At 42.7% G+C, this 26484-nt stretch overlaps 1 long non-coding RNA gene across 2 annotated transcripts in view; it reads left to right on the top strand.

Annotated features, from left to right (window-relative positions):
* The window catches only part of LOC138481724 (uncharacterized), a 389601-nt gene extending 380932 nt beyond the window's left edge, over positions 1-8669 (top strand). For both annotated transcript variants that reach the window (XR_011274359.1, XR_011274358.1), the window contains exon 3: positions 8479-8669. This is a non-coding gene — a long non-coding RNA (uncharacterized lncRNA). The remainder of the gene's footprint in view (positions 1-8478) is intronic.
* Positions 8670-26484: the final 17815 nt, after the last annotated feature.

Below are 26484 nucleotides of genomic sequence, written 5' to 3'. Positions count from 1 at the left end.
AGTGTCCTGATCCTGACGGACAACACAGTGGCCATGCACTACCTCAACAAAAAGGGGGGGCAGGGTCACTTCCTCTGTGCAGGGAGGCGATGCAGCTTGAGTTCTGGGCCATCCAGCAGGAAGTTTCGATCTCGGCAGTTCATCTGGCCGGAGACAAAAACGTGACGGCGGACGCTCTGAGCAGGCAGAGCACGATCTCTCACGAGTGGGAGTTGGCTCGGATCTCTTTGCCTCCAGTGTCAACCGGAAGTGCGAAAGGTTTTGCTCGCGGGAATTTCCTCCAAAAGGAGCCTTAGGAGACGCGTTTGTGGTGGAGTGGTCATTCCTGCTGCTGTACACGTTTCCTCCAGTCCCCCTCATCCCGCAAGTGCTGCAGAGGTTACGGGAGTTCGGTTCCCGGATGATCCTCATTGCTCCGGCGTGGGCTCCGAGGACTTGTCCATCTGCCCTCCACGTCGTCTTCCCTACCGAGACGATCTGCTCTCACGGGAGGGGGGTCAGGTTCTCCATCCAGAGGTCAGATCCCTCATACCTCAACCTTTCAGAAGCCAAGTGTGAAGGTTAAGGATTGGGACCTCCCTGAAGACGTGATGGAGGTGTTGCTTTCGGCCCGAAGGCCAGCAACAGAGTCTCTGTACCATTGCCGTTGGCGTAAGTTCTGCGACTGGTGCAGAGTTCAGAATGTGGATCCTTTTGCATGTGACATCCCCATGGTTCTGTCCTTTTTACTTTCTTTGGCCCACAGGGGCTTGCAAGTGGGTACCATTAAAGGTTACCTGGCGGCGCTGTCCATCTTTAAGCGCTCGTCTGAAGAGTGTTCTTACTTTAAAATCCCTTTAATTTCACAGTTTCTGAAAGGGCTCACTAATGTGTTCCCCCCGTCACCTTTCCTGGTGCCCGGTTGGGATTTAAACCTTGTTCTTAAGTTTCTTATGGGTGCTCCGTTTGAGCTTTTACATTCTTGCCCTTTGAGGCTGTTAACTCTGAAAACTGTGTTTTTAGTTGCGGTTACTTCCGCTCGCAGAGTGAGTGAGTGAGTGAGTTACAGGCACTTTCAGTTAAGCCACCCTTCACTGTATTTCACAAGGACAGGGTTGTCCTTAGAGTTCGTCCTTCTTTTCTCCCGAAGGTAGTGACGGAATTTCATTTGGCCCAGAATATTGTTCTTCCGGCATTCTATCCTTCTCTGCATCCTGGTAAGGAAGAGGAGAGGCTCCATAGGCTTGATCTTAGGAGAGCTTTAAGCTTTTATGTTTCACGCATGTCCCGGTCAGAGTGGACGATCAACTCTTTATTGGTTACGCTGGAAAGCGTTTGGGGCAAGCTGTGACGAAACAGACTTTGTCTCGCTGGATTATTTTGGCCATCTCGGAGTGTTACTGCTTGGCGGGTAAGGACCCGCTGGCTTGCGGGCCCATTCTACCAGAGGTATGGCTGCATCTACTGCCCTGCAGAGGGGTGTTCCTATTCGCAACATCTGTGATGCAGCCACCTGGGCTTCAGTACATACATTTGTACGTCACTATTTCCTCGATTCCATCCGAGGACAGGATCTGGCCTTTGGCAAGGCAGTCCTTTGCTTTGCTCTGCTATTTGATTGGCAATTCTAAATTTTGATTCTAAATTCTTTCCCTCCTCCTTGCTCTGGTACTGCTTTGGGAGTCTGTCATAGATATGGAATACGTCGGAGGACCCAATCCCCTCGAAGAACAAGTTACTTTCTTACCTGGTAACCTTCTTTCGATGGGATGGTCTGACGACGTATTCCATATCGCTCCCTCCCTGCCTTCCCCGCTGCAGAATTTCTTTTGCGATTGCAGCTTACGTTCCGCAAGGCTTTGTGTCTGACTGGCAGTTGACTAATGTCACACGTTCTGGGGGAAAAAACTACAACTGAGGCTACGGGCGTCGTGCGTCCTACTTATCACATCAGATGACGTCAGACGTCAGAGGAGGTCCTCGACGACAGCTCATCGACGCAGGACGCAGACGCCGAAAAAAGTTTCCGAAGCAGCACAGCTGTGGTGATTACATGTTATAGATATGGAATACGTCGTCGGACCATCCCATCGAAAGAACATTACCAGGAAAGAAAGTAACTTGTTCTTTGCAAAAAATCACAATATTGGCAATCTCCCAAAATCGCCTTTCCTAATAGCACAGGGCTGGACCCCACCATAGGCAGGGCCTAATGGATGGAATTGGCCAGATTTCACCATCACCAGTACACCCGAGACTGGTATGCTGACCGTGGGCCAAAAGTACAGCCCACCAACTGTTGTGGGGCTGGAGGCAACCATTGCAAATCGTCAATCTCCCGAAATTGGCTATGCTGATAGCACAGGGCCGGACCCCACCCTGTGCAGGGCCTAATGGGTGGGGTTGGCCAGATTTCACCAATACACCCCAGACTACTCCGCTGACCTTGGCCCAAATTTCATCCCACCAACTGTTATGGGGCTGGAGCCAACCCTGAATATACAAACACACTTTCCCAAATATATATATATATACATATATATATAGATTGGTATTAACAGATAATTGAGCCCAGACAGGCATATGTCCGTAGTCGATTTGGAATGTTGTCATCCTGCTGGTGTAGACTTTATAACTTACTTTGCTCGATATGGAGTAATTGGAACTCCCTCCTGCTGCCCAGTCATTTTCTGATAATTGTTTCATTGTGCTGCATGCCATGCCAATTAGATGACTTGTTTTGTGGTTTATTGAACATTAACTGATAGATGTGTTTTCTGTCGAGCTGTGGTTTGTACAGAAAAAAACTCTGCGTGACTCTTATTGATGCAGTGCCAGCATGCTGCAAAGTTGCGCACTCCTTGATGACTCCCAGGATCTGAATTAGAAGGAAGGTGTGGCACTTCTTTCGGCATACCATTTAAAGTCCACCTGTGAATCTGGACTATTATACAGTATGCACCCTTCACACTCTCTTCAAGGGGAATTGCAAAAATGAACCCCTCTGGACTCCTTTAAGAGATTGGGAGTACAAATTGGTCATATTCATTTTAAGTTTTGATGCACAAATTAGAGTCTATTGAGACACAAGCAAAACATAGAGTGAAAATATGATATTTATATTAATCCACACTCGTGAGTTGAACCACCGATTATTAGCAAATTCTCAAAGATGACCATCTTCATTGAGTTATGTTCACACTTTCAAATTCTATTTATCATGTTACTCAGATACTTTGGTCGGTGGGAGGTTTAACATAGAGTATCACTCATTTCTGAGAAACCACAGATGTAACTCTTCAACTATAGCAAGAACTAACGAATATGGGACATATGCCCACTTGAAGGAGAAGCAGAGTGAAATTAGGTAAATGTAGCCATTATGGGTTTTACGATGTTAAATGTACCACTTAGGGCAATGTGGCGAACCAGAAATACGACTCGGACCAGAGGACATGATTTATTGTGTTTTTATTCAAATAAAAGAGAATGCCTAGCTTGCCCTGTTGTCCTTCCTATACAACTAAAACGGAGGTGCTCGCAAAATAAAACCGAGATCGGCTTTCATCCATGGTTTGGTTCAACACCTAAAGCGGACCCCCTCTTCGTCAGACAGTCTCTTAGTATAGGTTCTGTCTAGCCCACGCCCCAGCCTAGGTCATGGCTACAGTTATCATAAAATACATATTTATCTCCATTCCTTGAATTCAAAACAGAAAATACAAAGTCAAACAAGCTTCTCTAGCTTGTAGCAATAGGAGTATTTGATTTATCCTCCACCAATGTCTAATCTTCGAACCCACCATGCCTCCTTTAGATTCCCACCTCGACTTTACACTGGTAATCCAATATTCTCAATGTCAACAGTTTGTGTCCCTTGGGTTCCCTCAAATCAGATGTCAACTAGGCACCGGCTCTCTAGCCCCTTGTTTCTCTTTCTCATAACTTTCAACCAAAGATGGCATCCTTTTCTCCTGTTCGGACTCGGGAACCTGATTCTCTTGACTTTCAAGGCCTCATCATGAGTTGGGCGGTAGCCCTTAAATGGCGGCAGTAATGCTATTAACCCCGCATTTAAGAGCTGGCCCAATAAGGAGTCTGGCGTAAAATGCTGGAGGTAGAAATCTCAATTTTCTGTCTGTTTTCAGTGCTATTAGCACTACGCTAATTGCCCCGGCGCTAATAGCACCACCCAAACCTCATAGGGTCCCATGGAAAAGGGGATTTGGCCACCCTCCATTGCCCCGCATCCCCTCAACTCGATCTGGCACAAATTGGGCCAGACCAAGTTGTGGTAACACAAAAATAGTGTTGGGTGCTATCCCGTCGCAATTAGCACCGGGATACCATCCAACTCATGATGAGGCCCAATATACGTATCTTGAATTTATTAATTTGATGGACTGCTCAATCCTTTTTTTCTGAGCTGCACTTCTCCAGGGTGGGCCGTGATGCCTGTATCAGAGGGGTTCCTCCCCACCTTCCCTTTTCTTTTCTTTTTTCTGCGACTGCCTTTTCGCAGCCTCCCCAGCACTCACGGTTCTCTTGTACATACTCTCAGCGCGGGATTAGAAGAACTCTTGTCTCCTGTGTTGTTGAATGTGGAAGTGTTTGGTGGGCTACGGCTGTTCCCTGAGGCGCTGTCGTAGAGTGAAGTTAATACATTTAGGAGAGTGCTCTCAGCACACAGTTTTACATTTCCTTGTACTTTCACTGATGTCGGGTCCAGAACATGGGCAGCGGCGCGACTAGGGGGGAGCACATTTCCTTTGACCTGCTATTGCCATTCAGGATCCATCTAGATGCTGGCATCAACCTACAGGTCGCAACAGCCTTATATCCATGTAGACTGTGGCTAAAGTTTGAAAATCAATGTTTCTAGTGACATTTCATTTTTCTCCTTACATTTGCAGCAAGAAGAAAAGCAACCACTGGTTTGTACAGCAAATGCATGCCTATTGTGGCATTTCCACAGCAACAGCCTTGCTGATCAAACATGCTGAAACTTGTAAAAGAGAAGGCACTCTTTTAAATCCAAAAACCACTGCCGGTCGTTTACTGGTAACTAACATTACAAAGATATTTATGGCATTGAGAAAAAGTGCCTTAACTAACATGAATACCTCCCTCACTCACTGCACCTTACCCACAAGAATGTGAAACTTCTCCACCTTCTCAAAAAGCAGCACTGGACCCTAATGATTTCAGGAACTACCACTCCATTACCCATCTTTCATCTTCCATCAGAACCTTGAGAAAGCATTAGCTGCACAATTCCCCTAGGACATCGAAGACAGCAACCGTTTTCAGTCCTAGCAATCTGCCTTCTGACCCAGATGACTGATTACCTTAACATCTTCGATGTTGGCCATCATTGTCTCCTGATTCCCCTTCACCTCTCAATAGCATTCAACACAGTAGAACGGCAGAAATTTGCTGATATTCTACATTTCCGCAAGGGGATCTGCAAGATTGTCTGCAGCTGGTTAAAATTCTGCTAACTGCCACTAATTAATTCAAATGCATTACGCCAGATCAATAACTTTACCTATCATCTGTGGAATCCCACAAGGATCCATTTTCTCCCTGTGATCTTCAACGTTGGCATGGAACCACTTCAAACTTTCCTGGCTCCACAAAAGAACAACATCCACCAATGCACGGATGACAAACCACTCTACCTCAAGATGTCTAACATCGAAGACATCCACACTCTCAAGGAGTGCTTTGCATTGATCAGGCCCTGCATGCCCAGGGCTTACTTGAAGCTCAACTTCTCCAAGACTGAATTTGTACAGCTGATCAAGTACACCGAACACCCTGACCTCACATCATGAAGACCAAACCTCAGCATCTGAGCCTACAATCCACCAGAAGTAAGTCCTGTGCAGACTAGAGATCCACCGGTGCAGGAAGGAAAGACCCAGAAGACAGACCTTCTCTATCTACATCCCCATCAACACCATACTTTCCCCCTTGCTTCTACATTTCAGGCAGGAGCTGAAGACCCTCCCATTCAGGAAATGTCTCCACCCTAATACGTAGGTCCTCACATGCTCCACTCTCAACCTAACCTGAGATTAGTTGATCTTCTCCTACATTTCCTTCCCTAGTTTCTTCTAGATTTGTTGCTGCCAAATTGCCCACATCCCCATCTCTGTTAGCTCCCGCTCCCTTTTATCTCTGCTTTCCTCACCATGTCCTTCATGCTATGACTTGTAAATTACTCCGTTGATTCCTGAATCTAGGTCCAGCCTCAATAAATATCAAAATAACTCCTCACCAACCTTCTCTGTTATGAAGCCATTTGGCAACTTCATACATGGATTTGTTCATTTAGAACACATCACACTGAGGCAACAGGGAATGTGGAGAAGTAAATCATTGAACCACTATGTAGTGATTGGTCATTAAAAGACAAACAATGGTTCCAAAATTACTAAACATTTCTGCATTGTCTGCTAAATCCCACCACCATTTATCCATTCTATAGAATAAGATCTGCTTCTTTGTGGTGGTACATGATCAGCAAAAAATCAGTAATTGTATCAATGCCCTATAGAAGTTGAACTGTTAAGATGTCTGAGATACAGAATATGTTAATGGGAGTCGAGAGTTGGGTTTTTATAGTATGGAACAATGCACTTCACTTACAGAATGACATGATGATCTGAATGTGGTAGCATCAAAACTGCCATTGCCCAAGACGGTGTTGCACAAGAAGCATCAAACCACACCATTCTACCTATGGCTTCCTGATTTCCGGTGTTCTTGAAAGGGGCTTGGTAACCGGTTCATCTGAAGTGATGTGTAATTAGTTGTTGACGTAAAGATAGCCCCTCAACACCTCTCCAGTCCCATTCCCAAAATTACATTCTTAGTCTGTAAAGCCTTATGAACATGGTTATTTAAGTTTATGAAATATGCAGGGTCATGTGAGCTGAGGAACGCACTTTGTTATTTTTGCTGTGGTTAACATCTAACGCAGGTCTCTGAATCCTTTGATTCTCCAGATGTTTTGGAATACAACTCCCATCTTCTCTGCATTTATTTTTAGCCGAATAGCAAGTTCACTTAATTTATTTTTGTTGCCGAATGTGCGGTTTGTTTTTACCACAAACAGCGGGGGCAGTCCTGGCTTACCCTACCCCGCCCACACTCCACCACACGCCAATATATAGCCTAACCCAACTTACAATCTATGGTTGAAATAAAGACAAAATAAATGCAGCAAAAAATATTCGGCAAAGTTGCCATTTGCCAAAAGGGATGTATACTGCACTTTCAATGGTGAGACTTCAAAGGAGTGACCAAATCCTCTTGACAGCCACAGGTCGCAGACCCCTGATCTAACTTTTAAAGTAGCTACTCTTGCGTGCATTTCTTGTACCACCGGATTATGGACCAGATCCTCCAATTTTTGTTTTTACTTTGGAATCTGCTGTTTACCATCACGGACGACAAATCAGTTCAGTTAGCCCCTGAGGAATGTCCCATACAGCATCACAGGAACATGGTCTTATTTGAACATTCGAAGAATAGGGGCACATTATATTGCCCCGTACCATTTTATTTTAAAGTTTCATTGTTTGTATCACATTTTGTCATTCCACTTTTCATATGACATTTTACTGTGAATGTGATGTGTGGTATGGATTTGAACCTTATTGTATAATTCAATGTTTCGTCTATATGAAATGTTTGCAGTACTCTAGTCTCTTTTCTTGATTATGAAGTGCTAATTCGATACTATTGTCGGTATCACAAGCTTCTTTTCTTACCAATAGAAGAACATGATTATATTGAAATAAAAAGTCTGCGTTAAAACATTTGGGTATATACAAATCAATTTGTTTGCCTATATGCTCTTCTCACTACACTAGCACTGACAATGTCTTCTTAGTCTATATATAAGCTGATACATTGAAGACATTAACATAGGATCAATAGAATGGGAGAATGAACAAAAAACATTAGACGAGAAATGCCACTTGGCATTTTATGTTGAATAAGGGTTATCTCAGAAACATAAAATGCGTAGTTGATGTTCCTATAACCATAAGTCATGATGTCTTGCATGTGTTTCTTTGGCATACCAGGAAGTTATATGAATAATGTTTTGGCATACATATCAGAATACGTTTGTACCCCCCACACTCCATGCAATCCATGACCTTGCACTCCTGGCCTCCCCTTACAACTCACCTATCCCCCTCCCCCACTTGCACCATCCCCTCTTTTACCCTGCAGTTCCCTTCCCACCCTAGCACTTCGCATTTTGCTCAGACCGGCACCCCCCTAGCACCCTCCCCTTGCACTTCTTGTTACTGCACTTGCACAATCCGAATGTCATAAGGCTAGTAGGACCTTTATGGTTAGCTTTCTCCCTTGTCCCCCCCCCCTGCCCTTTTTTGTCTTGTAGCGCCTTGACATTGTTGTATATGCGCCTTACAAATATGCACTAAATATTTATTTATGAGACCTATTTTTCTCACACAGAAAAGAATCTGCATATGGGAGCAGCTTCAACTTAAAAATATCGAAGAAGCAACAACGCACCAACTGGAAATTGAGGGATGAAATTTAATCGAAATATAGCTTGCATGTTTTTGAATAGAATGTTTAGGGATGACACTTATATGAATTAAAGGCATATGTTTATGCTGATGCCAACAATTATGTGTTATGAACTGTGGAATAAAATTGAAAATTGTTTTCATATTCAGTACAATTTAAATTGAGTATAGGTCTATATTTGTTTCAGGACCTACCTTGGGATTCCTCCCGTGTATGGTAGTTATTTATACTTTCAGTATAGCTTTTCTTTGGTTTATTATTATTTTGTCCCATAGGAACCTTCCATGGACAAAGGAAAGACTTGTGATCCAATTAAGAGAGCAAAACTGGCTTTTTTGACCTTTTTCTTGGCACTATTATTAATACTGTTCAAACGTGACCAGTTGTTTTAACATTGTGCAGACAATGTAACCATGAGAGTGTTTTTAGGCAATAACGGTAAACTTATCACGATCAGGGGTATGTGAGCTTTGGCTTTCGGGATGTTTTGGGTCTACGTTTCTCATCGGCCCTAGCCAACATGTTCCATGGTGAGACATTATGGGGGTTATAGTCTAAAACATCTGGAAGCCAAAAGTTGTAGACCCCTGATTATGAGTAATGGCTCGCAATGGGTATTTGGGCAGTGGTTCACCTGCTCTTCTTCCTTGGATCCATGGGGCAGGGGCGATGGTATGCAATTACTGGGAGCAACCTGGTCACAGGGTTAAAGGGAATTACCTGGATAACTATGGTGCTCAGTAGTGTATGGGGACACTGGAATCTTTTCATAAATACGTAGAGGAGATGGTAGTCCAAACACCACAACAAATGACATGCAAGTGAGCTTGGGCACAATGCATGGGTGTGAGGAGCCGGAAATGTGAGGCGCACAACTTTGTGAAGATTTCCCATAAGATGCCATTTTATTAACCTAAAAGGGTTTGATAATTGCCTCACTATCCCTATCCTTAAGAGAATTTCCCTGCCTCGCAAAATAACTAAAGGAAACACTCTAACAAACGGAATCTGTCCCTCAAACTTATACATACAATAAGCATATGAAGGAAATGTATTGCATCTGCTACAACAAAGTCTTTTCATTTCAACAAAATCAAAAACAGTAACTTCAGTCTGGGGTACTTGTGCTGGGTGAACATAAAAAACATTGATATTGCTAGGTTCACCCTTGGGATTGCCACCTGCGATGCAGATTCCACTCCTCTCTTCCTGAATACTCATTATCAAGAGGGTAGCTCTTCTGCCCCACTTCCTTCACCACCGTTCCATCAATTAAATACTGATAATGGCTTTTTTTTAATCACCCTCACTCTTCTTGCATCTGGGCAATGCTTGTTTGGGTCTTTCTTAGTTATTGTCTCTTCCTCTTGGTGACAATAGGTTCTACAATTGATCTTCTTACCTGCTGTATTTGGGTTGGGGCATTATTGGTTGCTGCAAAGGTCTTTTCCTATTGCCTTCTTTTGGCGTAGGCAATGGTGATTTCTATCATCTTTAGAATTTCTTGGGTTTCCTGGCAACGGGATGGTATTTGGAAAATAGGTCATGTTCATGATGGTTATTCTCTTCTTGATTCTGAGTTCTTGCACTTTAAATACAAGTCGAAATTGTCTGATTTTAATCATTATTCAGCCTACAGAACCTTTTTGGTGTACTGTTCACACACCCCAATGCTAGTCTGCATGGTTTGCCAATGGTCCTGTATTTTACTAAGAATATGCCACTCCTCGCTTCATTTCTCTATAAACTACTTGCTCCTTGTGAATATAACTTGCTGTATTAATGTTGCAGAGACTGCTGGGACCGAGACCTAGCTTGCAAACTCTCTGATATTGGTATGATATATTTTATTTATATCGCGCTCGTACACCTGTGTTTCAGAGCGCGACCAGGCGAAGGGAGGGGAACAAGAGAGAAACAAAAACAATCTTACTAGTTCCAGTGACATTGAGAATGTGCAAGTGCATGGGGAAGGGAAAAAGTGGGAAAGTGCATGGAAGGGGGGAAGACATTGGAAAGTGCGGAGTATAGAGAGCAGAATAAATAAGTAAAATAAATGAAGGTGAGAAACTGTGGTATCAATGGTATCATGTATGTGCTGGTCCATGCAGATTCAAGATCGACTTAGATATGCGCTTCAAGCAGCAAAGGATCAATCATTACATCTACTGGTCCCCAAAATGTTTGTGTTCTGTAGGTTGAGACTTGATGAGTTATGTTGGAATTTTAAAAGGATTTCAGGTACCACCTTGCATATGTTCTGGTATTGTCAGAAGATCCAGTCATACTGTGGTTAGGTTCTCGAGTGTATGGACCTTGTGATGGGCCTTTCTCTTCCTTGCATGCCTACATTGTGTATTTTGGGCTGATTTCCAGCTGATATTGGCTTGTCTGTTGGTGAGCTAGCTTGGGTTTATAGAGCTCTTGTTGTGGCTAAGAAGCATATTTTTTTGAATTGGAAGAGTGATGCCAGACTACAGTTGATGATTTATCGATCGTTTCTGGCAGGGTTGAAGGTGCCCTTCAAGTATAAACAGCGACTTGACAAGTATGCAGCCATTTGTATTGATTTTAATGACTTGTATGGTTAGTCTGCACCCCTTTTCTTCTTTTTTTTCTTCCCATTTAGATTTTTTTTCTTCATTAAGTATTTTTCCTTTTTTGCATTTGATAATATAATGGACCTGTTGCTATTATACCCTGGATGTGTTTTAGATTAATTGTTAATTTTCTTCTTTCTGAAAATTCTATAAACAATAACAAACATTTTTAAAAAGAAATGTCTATTGAACCCAATGTTCTTATTCTGTCACTTTAGCTGATCAGCATTATTTTGATATGCAAAATTAGGCCCAATCCTCCTCTTCTGCCTCTTAACGTTAGTTCAGTATTCAAAATTAGAATCACGGGATAGCGGGCGATCAGGGAGCATTCCAGGCTCACATTCAACCAGTGAACTCGCCCAGTGCTCCATACGTGTCCGCTCGATCCACTGCCTTCGTGACTTCTGCTGCCTCTGCTTCCCAGTCCAGGTAAGTAGCTTTCTCCTGCTCGCAGCAGTCCGCGCTGGTCGGGGAAAGAGTGGCCCATGCCTGCACCGGAGCACACTTTACTTTGGGGAAAGCATTCAAGTTTAATGCTTCCCACAGAACAGCCACTGCACATGAGATTTTCAGGGGGAAACACCTTCAATAACAATGCTCCCCGGTGTGCATTCTCTGCAGACAGTGCTTGAGTGCAGAGACCCTCATGAAACCAGCATCCACTTTCTAGTATGTGGTTGCTCGGGCATCTCTGCTGCCCTTAATCTCGGCTGCTGCTGCAACGTAGAGTTAGGAACAGTACTTCCCTCTCTGCTCCTTCTGCTGCAACAACTGCAACCAAAACAACAACTAATGGCTTGCACCTGAGGGGGCTTTTTATACACCTTAGTCCCCCTGAGGTGTGGGTCATTGAAATGATCAAACTGCACCTTGCAGTCTGGTGTGTCCCGGTTCCTATTCCTTGTCCCAGCACTTTGGGCATTGTTACAATTGGCTTATTTTTCCTTCTTATCACTTTTTAATGAGTTAACATCACTTCTATCAGTAATCATGTTTTCAGGAGGACCTTTAAATGGAGTCAATGATTCTTTTAAAATCAAAGGAGTTCTTATCATTGCAAATGTGAAAAAACTTTGAGGGGGAGCTTTGTGTCTAATAAATGACTGATTAAGACTAAGCCTCACCAACCCCAGGGTGAATAACATTAGAACAAGAAATCTCTCTCTGACAACAAGCCATAACACATGCTGGCACACTGACATCTCTTCCTTCAAGGGAGACAATTACTGCCCCTCACCCAATGGAGCCCTCCCACCCCCTTGGGGCCTTTCTCCTCCCAGGTGATCCTCCCTACTAATACCAGGGTTACGATCATGTAGCAGCTGCCTTCCCCTGGCCACCAGGGAGGAGACTTTAGGCAGGGTTTCTGTGAGGACTCAGTTGGATTCATCACATAGGATTGCCAGGAAGCGTTCATTGACTCTTCATGCTGGGATTCTACGTTGACAATGTATTTCATACAAAGTTCTCTACCTTCATGGTTCCGTTCAGATCCACTCATTCTAGAGTACAGTGGGCATGAACAGCCTGCCATGTTCAGGTCTTTTTTGTGGGTAACGGAGTCCTTGTTTCATTGATTAATTCCTGTACTTTTTGATCCTCTGCTACATCAGAGATTGTATAGTTTTCAGACCCCTGCAACGTTGCCAACATGGTGGTGTTATTCACTGGCTTAATGTGCACTTCTTGTACCCTTTCCAGTTACTGAGATCTCGGGCAAGTTGGTCTGGTCTCTGACATTTCTCTCACTCTATCCAGTTGTGATACCTCCTCCAAGATGATGTCCAGTGGGGCAGCCAAGGTGTTGGCTCCAAAGAAAATTTGAGAAGAGTGTTACGCACTGTACTAATCCCATGTACAGTGTTAACCTCTTTTCATAGCAAATCGAAACAAATGACACCCTCACAAATGGGGGGGAAAAACACATTACACAGTACTGTACCCATACAGTATCGAACTCGTTCAGTAGCAATTGAAAATGGATGACACACTCATATATGGGGGTTAAAACACAGCACACGTAACTGTACAACCATATCAAACTCTTCAAATCCCAATGCAAAATATGATGGTTTGCAATAATGTAAGAAGTGGGTAACACACAGTATATCAGAGCAACTTCACCCAGGAGATGAAGAGCACACCCTTCTTCTTTGAAGGTTCTGAATATTCTTAGTTTTCAAAAGAACATAACAGATCATGTCTTTGCCAAACTCTGTGTTGATCATAACTACAGTAATAGTGTAACCTGGAGTCTCTTCTGTGCCTCTTGTGCTACATACACCATGATCACAACAGGAGCATGTCTATTATGCAAATTCCGTATTTTTTCAGTTTGAAATAGTGTCATACTATGTGAGGGGGACACCTTGAGGGCCTTGCTTGTCACTCCAGGAACGGCAATGCAGAGTACCTGGGTTTAAACACAGCAGATAATACTTTTATGGCCTTTGTAGCCTGAATACTGGAGCTCTCTGTGGTCAGTTTAGCGTGGACGAGTGGGGGAGGGGAATTTAAAGAAGCTGAATCTAGTTTTGGGATGGGGTGGTTCAAAGAGAAAGGTGTCCTCAGAGGGGTAAGGCCACCATGAATACCCCAAAACTAGAACAATCAAGATAATGGGCAAAATAATCTGGGTTTGTGCAGACTAACTATATTGTATGGGAATATGCTGTGCGATGCATGAGAGTCAAATTAAGATTATTATATTTATAGCACAGAAAACTGTTAGATCTTATACTGCATCTCATATCATACACTTTTGAATAGATGCTCCAGTAAACTGAACCTCAGCTAGTATTTGCCGACCGGTGGCTTGACTGACTCAGTGGGTCATGTTTTATTTTAATGCATACTGTATACACACTGGACTCAAGCACTGTATTTAGAAATGCATGGCCAAGGCATGTAGAATAGAAGAAAAAGGTGATCATGACTTTATGCAGAAACCATAACAAATAGACTATCGTGCTGGCAGGAAGAATTGAAGTAGCAGTGCCTGGCACCAGTTCACTCCGTATTTCCCATGTAACTAAGAAAGTAAAGGTGTCTTGTTAGGCGCTCTTCTGCCAATAATGTTGGCCTCTCTGTGAATGGATCTGTTAAAAAAGCAGGTTGCGATACTCCTGTTAGTGAGGAGTGGGCATGCTGTTGTGTTTGTGTGTGCAGGGATGCATAGCTGGGAAGGGTGAGTGTTGGGGAGGTCTTGGGAGTGTGTTTCTCATGTTTCAGAAGATTCCACGCATTCTGTTGAGGGTTATGTTGATTTGGACATTTGGGCACATGCAAGCTTTAAGGGTTGAGGCCTATGGAAGGCGGTGAGAATCATTGGGTTACTCTTATTAACTTGTTTTGTATCCCAATAGCACGAGCCATTTTGAGAATCCCAAGTTGGTTCCCATTTTGGTCATTTGTATAAGGTACATTTTTTTGGGGACGTCAAAGCACCCCCTTGATGGAGGGAAGTCCTATTAATTTGCAGGTATCCCTGGAGGATGTTAGAACTGCCCTACTGCCCTAACCTCCCAAGCTGCGGCTCGTTGTCCTGGATCTGTTGACATTTTTAAAAATCGTATGGATTTCTGGGAACCTCTACTCACCATTTTCTTTAATACATTCCAGGAGCAAGGGAAATTTCTGGATAATTGGAAACTGGATGTCATCTTCTTTATATATGAGAAGGGTCCCAGAGATCTCTTTGTTGCAGGCCCATTTCCTTGATTAATTCACAGTTTAAGATCTTTAGTAGGGTTATTTTGGCTAAATTGCAATGGTGGGCAGACAATAAATTGTCTAAAACTTTCAACTGGATTTTAGGGAAGGATTAGGAGCCAATAAACAATCTTTTAATTTGTACCTGGTGATGGTGAATTAAATCTTTTTGAAGAGGGAAAGGATCCACCTCCCCCTTATGGACCTTAAAATTGCCTTTGATAGTTAATGTGTACCTGCTTTGGCACGCCCTTGGGAAGTATTTTTTATTTATTTTTTATTTTAACATTTGTAAAGCACAACATAACCCTGAGGTATGAAGGTGCTATGACTTAAGAATACGGTTACAGTAATATTACATAAAGCGCTTTGGTTATTTACAATGTATATATATGATTAGTAGCTGCATATGTGGTGCCAACAAGAGTTACACAGCGGCAGCTATATTCATTTACATGGTCCTCAGTAAGCAAGTACATGGTGCCAGCCATATATTGCATGGCGACAACTACACACAGATGTAAATGTAAAATCAAGTAGGCAAATACGTGGTGCCACCTGTGTGTTGCAGATGCGAGTTCATAGTCGGTGGGACCTGGTGCCATCCATATGTTGCAAGGCGGAAGCTACACATAATTGCGAGGTCAAGATCCTTGGGCATGTTGCCAGCCACGAAACTGAGCATTAATGCATGGTTGAGCCTATATGGAAAAGCATAGTGTCAGCCCCATGGTGCATGGTGGCCAGTAGAAGCTAATACATTAGATTAGAAAGCAGGCATAAATGTGGTACCCGTCTGTAGTTACGGGAGGCAGTAACACACAGTTACGGGCGGAACATTCAAGCAAACAGGCGACCAACAGGGGTCTGGGGGGAACATTCAAGCACATGGGTGACCAAACTGAGGGATGGGGGCAGCATTCAAGCACAAGGGCGACCAACAGGGGTGGTGGGGACAGCATGCAAGCACACAGGTAACCAACAGGGAGGTGGGGGAGCATTTAAGCACAAGGACGACCAGCAGCAGATGGGGGAGCATTCAAGCACACGGACGACCAACAGGGGGTTGAGGGGTTCATTCAAGCACATGGGCGACCATCAGGGGGGTGGAGGAGCATGCAAGCACACGGGTGACCAACGGGGGGTGGGGAGAGTAGTCAAGCTCACGGACAACCAACGATGGGGTGGAGGGAGCATTCGAGCGCATGGGTGACCAACTGGGGATGGGGGTAGCATTCAAGCACTTGGGTGACCAATGTGGGATGGACACTCTCCTTGTGAACTGGTCATATATTATATATATTAATAGTCTTATGCCAAAACCTGAAGTTTGCCAAGCTGACGTTCCACATTTCAGCAACTTGTCTGTGCCCATTCTTGCTTATGCTTATGTGGATGACACTGTTCTGATAGCGAGGACGTTGAGTGCTTTACAAAGGGTAATCAATACTTCCTCTGAACTTGAGTGGACTGGTACTAGAAGTTAACGTGGCCAAATCTGCTGTGATGATCTGCAAGCCCACTTGTTGGTGTAAGTGGGATGGATCCTCTCCCTCCTTTTTTAATGGGATCATATTAAACTTGCTCTTTTGATTACTTAGGAATGGCCTTTACCGCCTCGTCATCCAGCAAAAATCACTTTATCCAACAAGTGAACTGTATGACGTAGGCCATTCATGGAATTCATTAATTGCTAAATCTTACAGATGTTCTCCAATTGAGATTATATAAAAAATATATAATGCCAAAGCTATTTCCATTGGCAAATCTGGTATGGGCCTCTCGGGATACGGTAATTTATCACAGCTCCAAGTTAACAAAAATATGTTTTTGAAAACAACTGTTGGGCTTGCCATTTTCTGCTACCAACTTTGCCATTGATCAGGAATTTGGGCTTAAATATTTGGAGGATGAGTTTAAATTGGAGCCTGTCTGTCTATGGTTACATATTTGGGGAAATTCTAAAGCTGTTCCTGCTCAACAAATTATTTCTTGGCTGTTAAATTCTGAAAAAAATATTTTAGCTATTCCTTGGTTGGCCCATGCCAAAAACCTGGCAAACATGATTAATTGTGGTTCACTGCTTACTAAACCTGCGTTACTAATAAGGATTGAGATAAACCACAATAGTCTCTGGGCGAGGCTGAGTGTTGAGAGAGAGAAGAATTAGAATTTGCACCTGGAGAAGGGCGCTCAGCCAATCAGGTGGCTGAAACAGTGGACTTGAATACACAATCCCCACCCGCTGTTCCAGCCACCCAAGGCCCTTTCCCTTTTTTTTCTAACATGGGGAGGCAACAGGGAGTCTCAGTGTTGCCTCATCATGGTAGAAAACCCCAATTCCACATCCAAATTTACCTGCACGACCAATGCTCCTCCCATCTGGTCGAAATTGGAAAGGGTCTAGATCCCTTTTCGTGTGACGGCAGCCATTTTGGAACGTTTTCCATGGCCAGTCATCCAAAAAGGGACACCATTTCAATGGTGGCAGGGAATTTTTAGCATTTCTTTTCTCCAACAGGAAATGGGCTCACGCAGAGCTCATCTCATGTCAGATGAAAAAAAAAATGGAAATACTTTGCACAGACTTACCAAATCTCGGGTTGGCGGCCCGTTAAACCCCATGTCCGACCCCACAGCTGGGGCGTGAAAGCTATATTACGTAAAACTGCTAATCGCCAATGTATTTTGCTCTCCACGAATTCTCCTTAAAATCTGTTATTCACTAATCTTTTAAATGAGCATTGTTGGATAACCAGAGCCCGCTTTAACTTATTTCTTTTAAAATCAGTTAAGGGAAATTGAGTTTCGAATGATCCAACTAATGTTATATGCAATTTCTGTAATAGTGGTCCAGATGATCTTTTACATCTGTTCTGTTTCTGTCCAATGCGCCACTGTGTTCGTAAATGTACTATAGCACCTTTACTACACAAACATTGAACTTTCATCAATGTAGACCTGCAATGCTTTTTATTCTCCTTGCGTACACTCCTTTTGATTTCTTGGACGTTATTGACTTTTCTAAGATCAACATTAGTAACTAGAAAAAAGCACTTAATGTTCGATTGTCTCTTATATGAAAGCCGTTTAATCTCTTTTGAAACATTGGAGTTTTCTGATTGGATGCTCGATTTGGTTTGTAATTTTTTGTTTTGTGACAGTGATATTGATTTTATTGTGCATTTTGATGATTTTATGGGGATTCTTGTACCAAAATAAATCTTATGAAAAGAAAAGCATGCCATTTGCTTTAGTTGACAAGCCATGTTTTTAATTGTTTCCCGAATGTCTGCTGGTTTGCTTCCATACAAAGATGTTTCAGTAGTGATTTGTAAGAATTGGTATCTAACAAAGAATGACGATCCTCCTTGTCTTTTTTTCTTAAAGTCCGGGACACTGACTACACTGGCATCAATTGATTTGAGAGTCCTGGTGGGCATGCAGTATTAATTAGAGCCTTCGAAAGTAAGCTGTGCCCTTTCCACGTTAAGCGCTGTGTCCATGCAAAGATCTTTGAAGTGTATCTTTTTTTTTTTATGGGGAGCCAATACAGTATCTTAAGTGCAGGAGTGATGTGCTTCAATCTTCGCATCCTAAGGAGCTGTCTTGCTGTCACGTCTTTGTGCTCTTTGTAACTTTTCAATGATGTAATTGGGGAGACCTAAATAAAGGCTATGGGGCATGCTCTTGTCTTGTTGGAACATCGCTTTCACGGCCATGATCCTGTGGATGAAATAAAGGTATGGTAGTATGCGTCATAGTGTGCGAAGTTAACAATCAATCCTACTTGTAATTCTAGCTTTAGGCTAAGATCCATTGTTATTCCAAGGTTCCTTATTGTTGAGGAGGGTGCAGCTCCTGGGCCCAACACGAAATAGCAGGAAACTGATTGTGTTTGATGGGTTGCACTGCAAAGCATGAGTTCGGTTTTGGAAGAGTTGAGCTTCAGTCCATTTGTTGTTATCCACATGTGAAAAACCTCTTTTTAGATCTGGCCCGGTAGTTGAAGTTTCTATATATTTCTGGTGTCCTCTTCATTGCTTTAACCGGTGTCTCTGTCTTAGTTTGTGACTAATGGTGTCAAAGGTTGCACAGATGTCCAAAAAGATAAGAGGCATCTCAAGCGATTTCATCCGTATTGTTTCTTGGAGTATCTCATAATGAGAACTTTTGATTTGTGGGTCTTACGCCATGCTATGAGTCATGAGCAGGTTCTTACATTGAACACAATCTAGAAGTTGACAGCATATGCATTATTCTTGTATTTTCCCAATGAAAGTGTGTTTGAAATTGTGTGACTGTAGGTTTGTTAGGGTCCAACGACGGCTTATGTGGGCAATCCTTGTGGTGATGATGTTGTTGGGAAACTATGGGATAGCTGGCATCAAGTCCTGATGTTTTGTGATTTTAAATATCTTGGAAGGACAGGAATCTTCACATGATACTACAGAGTTGCACGAGTTGATGGTGGAGAGAAGAGTCAGAACCGAGAAATTGCAGGATTTTAGTATCCATGAGTCAAGGGGTGCTGTCTCCTTGCAGGCCTAAGGTTGTGGTGATCCTTTGCTGTCCAGATGTTATTGAATGAGCAAGAAAATGTTTGAAGACTTGCAATTTGATCACATAGCTCTTCAATGGTTAGGGGTTGTGTCGTAGGCTGCCATGTTTTTAAATTCCTTGTTGAAAATGGCCTTTTGGCTCTGTTGAGGAGTCAATGCATCTGGAGTAGTGTAATGTATTAGCTGGCTTGTAAATGCGTAGCTGTTGATGGTAGTTACATGTGTCTGCTCCTAGGCTATGCTTCCTCCATATTTGTGTTATTTTGGCATGTGCTGTTTTGCAGAATTCATTTGAGGCTTTTATATTTTTTTATTTTCAGTTCTTGAATTCATCTAAAGCCAAGTATAAGCAGTTATGAATGTTTGAGTTCTTTATCTGGAGTGTTAGGTTGTCGGTCTGGTGTGGAGGATGTTTTGTTTGATTGCAGTATTTCTAATAATGTCTTGTTTTGTTCTTCTTTCCAGGGACTAGATCTGGAAACAGGGTCTAGGGAAGGTGCTGCATGTGACAGAGCATATGAGAAGATTGTGAAAGGGAAGAGCAAATGTTATCCATACAGGTGGCGGGTGGTGGAGCAGACAGTTGCAATGTTTCAACACAGAAAATGTCAACAAGCTTATGTCCTGTTATGTGGGTGGCACCCTTCACTAGTTTTAGATGTAATGTGGTGAGGTTAGCTGTGAGGGATTTTGTGGTGGGATTTTCATCTATCCCAAGCCAGACATTACGATCAAAGTAATGACAGAAACGGATGGTTCACTGGTACGTTGAGGGCTGCATCCAAAAATGTGTCTGCACAGTTTGGGCTGTATATGAGGAGGGATGTTTAATCTGGGACATTGTTGACCGAGGGCATTCTGAGACTTGGATATATTCCCTGGGGTCTAACAATATTCCTCCACAACTTGTTGGTGAGATACTTGAATTTAATCTTGCATCCAACTGGAATGCCTTCATGTATTTTTGGTGACTGGTCAGTGATGAAGCAGGTTTACATGTTAACAGATCATCAATTTTGTTCAGGGGCAAAGTGTTCACTTTGGAAGCAAGACGATGCAGAGAAACACAGGTCCGATCCCCAGGTCCACACTATAAAACCCCTGGGTATTAAGGACATTATGAATCACCAATTACAATGATGGGTTGAATATGCCATTGCTAGAAAACACTGTGTTCCAGCCATATAAAGATGGGTCTGTGACGTTAAGGGGTTGGAGGCTCATTGATCTTAACATTTACTTGTCTGGATTTGTGCCAGGGGCAATCAGAATTAAAAAGCCTGAGTGTATTAATTCTGGGGTCAGGGTCTTCACCTGCAGTTCCTGTGTGTTGGTTGTCATGTGACAAGTAAAGGTTTCTAGCAATTCTGAATATGTAACTCTTATGAAAATTCTTAACTGGTTTAGGATTAGAGGAGATGCAGGGTTGCAGTTGCCTTTTCTCTCCAGTTCACCGATGAGTTCCCTTTGGAGAATGTATTCAGGTGGTTACTTCAGAATATATCTGGAAATGAGTTTTTTTAAAGGTCTTCTGAGGTGTGAAATCAAAGGTCCTCTTGTCTGAGGTCGCTTATAATGGTGGCTTCCAAAATGTTCCTGATTCAGCTGTTTTTTAGTTTCTTGGCATGTTTTTGTGATTATTACTGGTACAGGTTGTTGGAGTGGTAATGAGAGGTGTAGGTTCCGTTCTTCAGTTGGAACGGTCAGAGGATGAGAAAATCACTACTTCCTTGAGTGTTGCTTAGTTTTTGCTGATGGTGTTTAGGTCATGAACCAGGTCCAATAAATAGTGTCACAAGTGATTTGCCTAGTTCTTTTGTGGATGCAAGAAAGATTGCCAGAGAGCAGATTCTAAAAAGGATCTAGGGAGTTGCTACTGATTGAGTGTTACCCTGCCCAAGTGTGCATCCTATTCTCAGGACTACCAATTGTTCAAAAATGACAGGGCACTTGAACGCCTTAGTGTTTAAATTGTTTTCATTACTCACTTTACAGTACATGAAGCAGGCAATTTGCCCTCTTTGGTAAAACTCAACTGCTTCAGTCATTCAGGTATTAAATGTATTCTCGTGTAATAAAGGAGACTGTTTTGTTGGGTCACTACCCCAGTGGACCTCAGCGCCCTCCTTAATGATTGTTGACTGTCGCATGACTGAGTAACAACGGAGAATGCTGGCTCCCTTACTCCGTTTGAAATCAAGATGCAAAAAACTACGTTACTGTTAGCTAGTGTGATGCACCCTTAACATGTAGGAGAAAAAGAAAGACAACCACTGCCTTATTGTTCTCCAAGTTGTGAGCTTTGAGCTTTTAATTGTGCATTGATTCGAAAAGTTGCCCTTTAAGATTACACGTTTTTCGACATCTGTGTCTTTTTCAAATCAGGGCTGATTAAATTCCATTAACAAAAAATATCATATTCATTACAGATGTAAAAAGAAAAAGGAATAAACATTGTATACATGTTGTAAATCAAACACAAACAGTTTTTTTGCACATGTGTTAAAAGATGGCCATTGAGGGAGGGGGTAGGGTGGGATTGTTAAGGGTGGTTGACAAAAGAAAGAGTGCATCAAGAAGTAAAAAAACAAAACGGAAAAAGAGAAAAAAACATACATGAAAAATTTAGTTAAAAAGAAAATGAAAGAAATGCTCTTATTGACATTACAAAACAATGTATTCATCTTCAATGGTCAATTTTACAAGCAGACACAAGGAGTGGCAATGGGGGTTAAGTATGCCCCAGTATGCCCCAGCCCTTGCCAATTTGACAATGACAATGTTCGAAGACAGATACATTTATACAGATAAAGATTATGACGCAAATGTAATACTATGGGCACAGTTCATAGATGATGTACTTATCGTTTGGAAAGGGGAGGAGGGACACCTGGAAGACTTCAGAAATAGAGCGAATAAGAACATACCAAAAGGAGAATTCATCAGAGCCTGGAGGAACTGCTCTGAACAAAGAAGTTTTGAAGAGGAATGCAAACTATTAGCAAGCAGATTATGGGAACAAAACAATAGCACAAGCCAGAGATAAGGCTTCCCAAGTTGACAGGGAGAGCACCCTAAAGCCAACAAAGTCCAAACATGAAGAAAGACAAGAAATCAGTTTCATTACTAGTTACTGTGCAGACAATAAAGTATTGAGAAAGATATGAAGGAAAAATTGGCATTTGTTACAACTTGATGAAAATGTGATAAAGTACATAGGAGAAAACCCTACATTAACTTACAGACGAGCCACAACTATCAAAAATATTTTAAGCCCTTCACTTCTTCCAGAAGAGAAAAAAGAAGTTCCAGCTACATGGCTCCCGCCACCTCCAATAGGGTTTCGTAAATGTGGAACATGCACAATGTGCAAACATGCCCTTAATAACACAGTGACCTTCAAAGACAAACATGACATATCCCACAAGATAGTGGATCAAATTAACTGTAGAAGCAAGTTTGTCGTTTATGCAATTATCTGCCATTGTGAAGAAATTTACATAGGTAGTACCATTCGGGAACTCAGGGAACACATATCAAACATCGGAAGTCAAGATATCAACTTACCTCTAGCCCAACATTGGCAACGCAAACACCAATTAGTTGACAAAAAGGAATTGAAATTTATTGGACTTAAAAAAGTGACACTAGGACCAAGAGGAGGAGACCTTGAAGCTAAACTGCTGCAAGAAGAAGCAAATTTAATTTGTAAATTCCGTGCAGTGGAAAGAGGCTTGAACTCAGATCATGAGATGGCCTCATTTCTTTAAAGACAATTGGAAGAACAATCTTTATAATCATATCAGCACTAAATGGTCAACAATTCTTGTATTCACAATTGCCATTTTCTAAAAATGTTCTCCTAAAACAGGGTTTAAACTGCATAAGTACGTTTCATATACCATATTACCAAAAGTGAACTAATACTAATAAAGACGTTATAAGACCAAACTTGAACAAGTCTCCATATGTGAGATGTCAGCGTGGGGAAAGTTGGAACAAGTAGTACCTCAAGCCAATGAAGTGTTGACACAGTGAATGAATACAACGGTGCTATACTAAAAGACAGTGAACTCCGGCGAGAAGGCCTGGTGAAAAAAGCACATTAGGCAGTGAGCATTTTGGGGGGGGGTAAGATACCTGAGGAGAAGCATACCACGGGATCTGCAAGCCCCAGAAGGGGATTCCAGGCAGGGGAGTCCATTAGAAATATACCGAATATACCGAAATATACCAAAGACATTGTGGTAAGCTACCTGGCAGGAGAGTATACCAGGGGAATGTAAAGAACCTACTAAAGGATTCATTGCAGGGGGCTATACCAGGAGGTCATCCTTAAGAACTGTGTTTCAAAGAGACACCTTTGCCATCCTTCCAGAATAATCCAGGGGAAGGGATTCACCCTTTGGATCCTAGGATTTCTCCTTGGAATAGACTATTCTTGTTGGATTTATCTACTTCTTTTAATCGTGAACACGTTTTGCCAATTCTAAGTCAGAGGCATTTCCTTAAGCCCTTTGTTGTTAATTTCTAGTGTGAGGGTCAGATTAGTATGTTTTGGACACAAGGACAGTTTATATACGTATGACGATGAGACAGACTGATCTTTAGGTTAAGTTTCCTAGGTAAGGACACTCTTTAGAATGGGGACAGAGCGGCCTTTATCCAACCCCTTTTATATTAATTAAGATGTCTGACAGTGAAAACAGAATTTTGTGTCTGCCTCTCATTTCTGACCCCTCGCATGTAGCCATATAGATCTGTAAGTGTTAGGAAGATTCTACAATCTTGGTTCTCGCTGCCTCTTTCTCTTTCCCTTCCACTTCCTGCAGCACAAAGCACTTTGTGAGTGATGTCAGAAGAGCCAAGTCCACTGCTTTCAAGAGAAGGTATTGGACCCCTAAAGCAGGCTAGCTTTAGTTCAATCACCCTTTCCTTCATCTTTAAAAGAAGGGAGTCTCACACCTCTTCTTTGTATCACCCTTTGGACTCCAAACCATAAAGACGGTTTCATTGGACCCTGCTAGCGAGAGCAGTCCTTTTCAGAGTGCTCCCAGTTGTGAGGTGAACGCAGGTGTTCCAAGGCAGAGGTGAGATCTGTCCCCTAACCATCTCCAGGGATCATTGGCAGTGACCTATGCTGCTGTACCAAAACCGCATCTTTGTCAGCAACACGGCAAAAGCATGGACCCTCACTGTGTTGTGTGCCAGCCTCCCCTGTGTTTGGTAGCCTAAGAAAAGTCTAACCTTGGACCTTGAGGGCCTGGAGTGGGACTCTCAGCTCCTGGAAGCCAGAATAGCCAATATCCTGGTTTTCACGACGACCGGCTTTGAGATGAGATTTAAGCAAGACACTCACTAAACGATAAGGGCTCTTCGACACTGCCTTTGGTGTTCATTGTTCCTCGAACCACCATTTGCCTGTTCGACTTTGGTCACTACCAAACCACGCCCGCTGAAGTGTCATTGCCACATCTCGAACCAAGCAACTACTGCTTCCTTGCATTTCTCGAGCCACCATTTGAAGCACCTTCATCACCGCTACTGTAAGTTGATCAACCCGACCCTGCTGTCTCCTGAACTGAGACCTCTGAATCGAATTGACTTGCCTGTGCATACTGGTACCAGATCAATGCCACCGAACGGCAACCTGTGATGAACCCTGGTAACCACACAATCCGCATAGCTCGAGTAGACTATTCGATACTGTATCAAACTTCTTTTAGACGCCCGACTCGATGACCGCTTGCCGCTAGACAACTACAATTGCTGCATCTTTGAACTGAAGATATCCTGTAACCGACGCTGAGAAGCCTGGTTTGACACAGTCACCACGAAGACCCTCGCAAAGGTATTATTGATGTGTTTCTATCCCCACGGTTCATCGTTGGCCCTCGACACAGGATAGGTCATTTCAATGCCTTTTGACACCTCACGACCATATCCTTTGAACAGCATGGACTTTTATTGCCTTTTCTCCAACTGTCACATTAACCACAGTGCTGCATCTATTCTATATTTGCATATTCTGTATTCATTCTACATGGGTGGATTTTTTTGCAGTGTTTTCAAGTTGGATATTGTTGTAGATGGTGTACTTGGTTAACATGTAGATTTTTATAGAACCTTGATTGCACATTCCTTTATTTTGGACTGTTATACTTTGCTGTTTGGGTTTCTAGTGAACCACATTCACAACACCTTTTGGAAGTGGAGCCTTCCCTCAGCCCACGTTACCAAAAAGGCGAGGGAGCTATATCTCTTGACTGTGCCTATTTTACCTCTGATTGTGTTGGCTCTTGGTTTGGAGAAGTGTGAGGCCTGAGTGGGCATATTAGCCTCTAATAATCTGTGCACTCCTGCAGGGCAGAAGGCAACTTGTCACACTCCATAATCACACACATGACAAGCCTTTTGAATCTAAATTAACAAACTGGGGCTGTGGTTTGTGAACGGGGAAAGTGGCTGTTTAGAGGGTATTCAAAAGAACATGTATTTTCACAGGAACCAAAGTAAAGTCCTGTGTTAGGTTTTGGTTTCTGTCCTGTTGGCCACTAATTATGTGAAATAAAATGTTGATGTGTGCTGAGCGAATGCTAGCTAAGAGAATGTGGAGTGTTTAAATGAATATTCCATACATTTGTCATTTAGGGTGCCGAGCAATGTTGAGAGGGGCTGGCTGGTGAGTGTCTCCTGTTTTATGTGTTCTTGTGGCTTAAAATAATACCTGAAGGACCCTTTTGTCAATATATCCCGTGATACTTTGAAATTAAAGGTGCCTGCATCAATTTGGCCCTATCCTGTAAGTCCTATATAATGCCTCGTAGTGATGACCTCTTGATTCAATCCCACAGTAAGCATTGCCTTTCAACATTGCTGTGGTGTTGCATTTGTTTCAGTTCTTCATTGAACGCCTCCTTTCACTGCGGCAGCTCCGGTGTCCTTTCTTTGTTGAGCTCTTGTTTTAGTATTGCATTGCGGGGCAATTGGTCAAGTAGTGTTCTTTGTTCAATGCATACATTCAGTCCAAAAATGAGTACATAAGCCTGGAG

The sequence above is a fragment of the Ambystoma mexicanum genome, chromosome 5p (genome assembly GCF_040938575.1).
Source record: "Ambystoma mexicanum isolate Mex_15411 chromosome 5p, UKY_AmexF1_1, whole genome shotgun sequence".
NCBI lineage: Eukaryota > Metazoa > Chordata > Amphibia > Caudata > Ambystomatidae > Ambystoma > Ambystoma mexicanum.
This window is presented reverse-complemented; position numbering and strand designations above follow the sequence as displayed.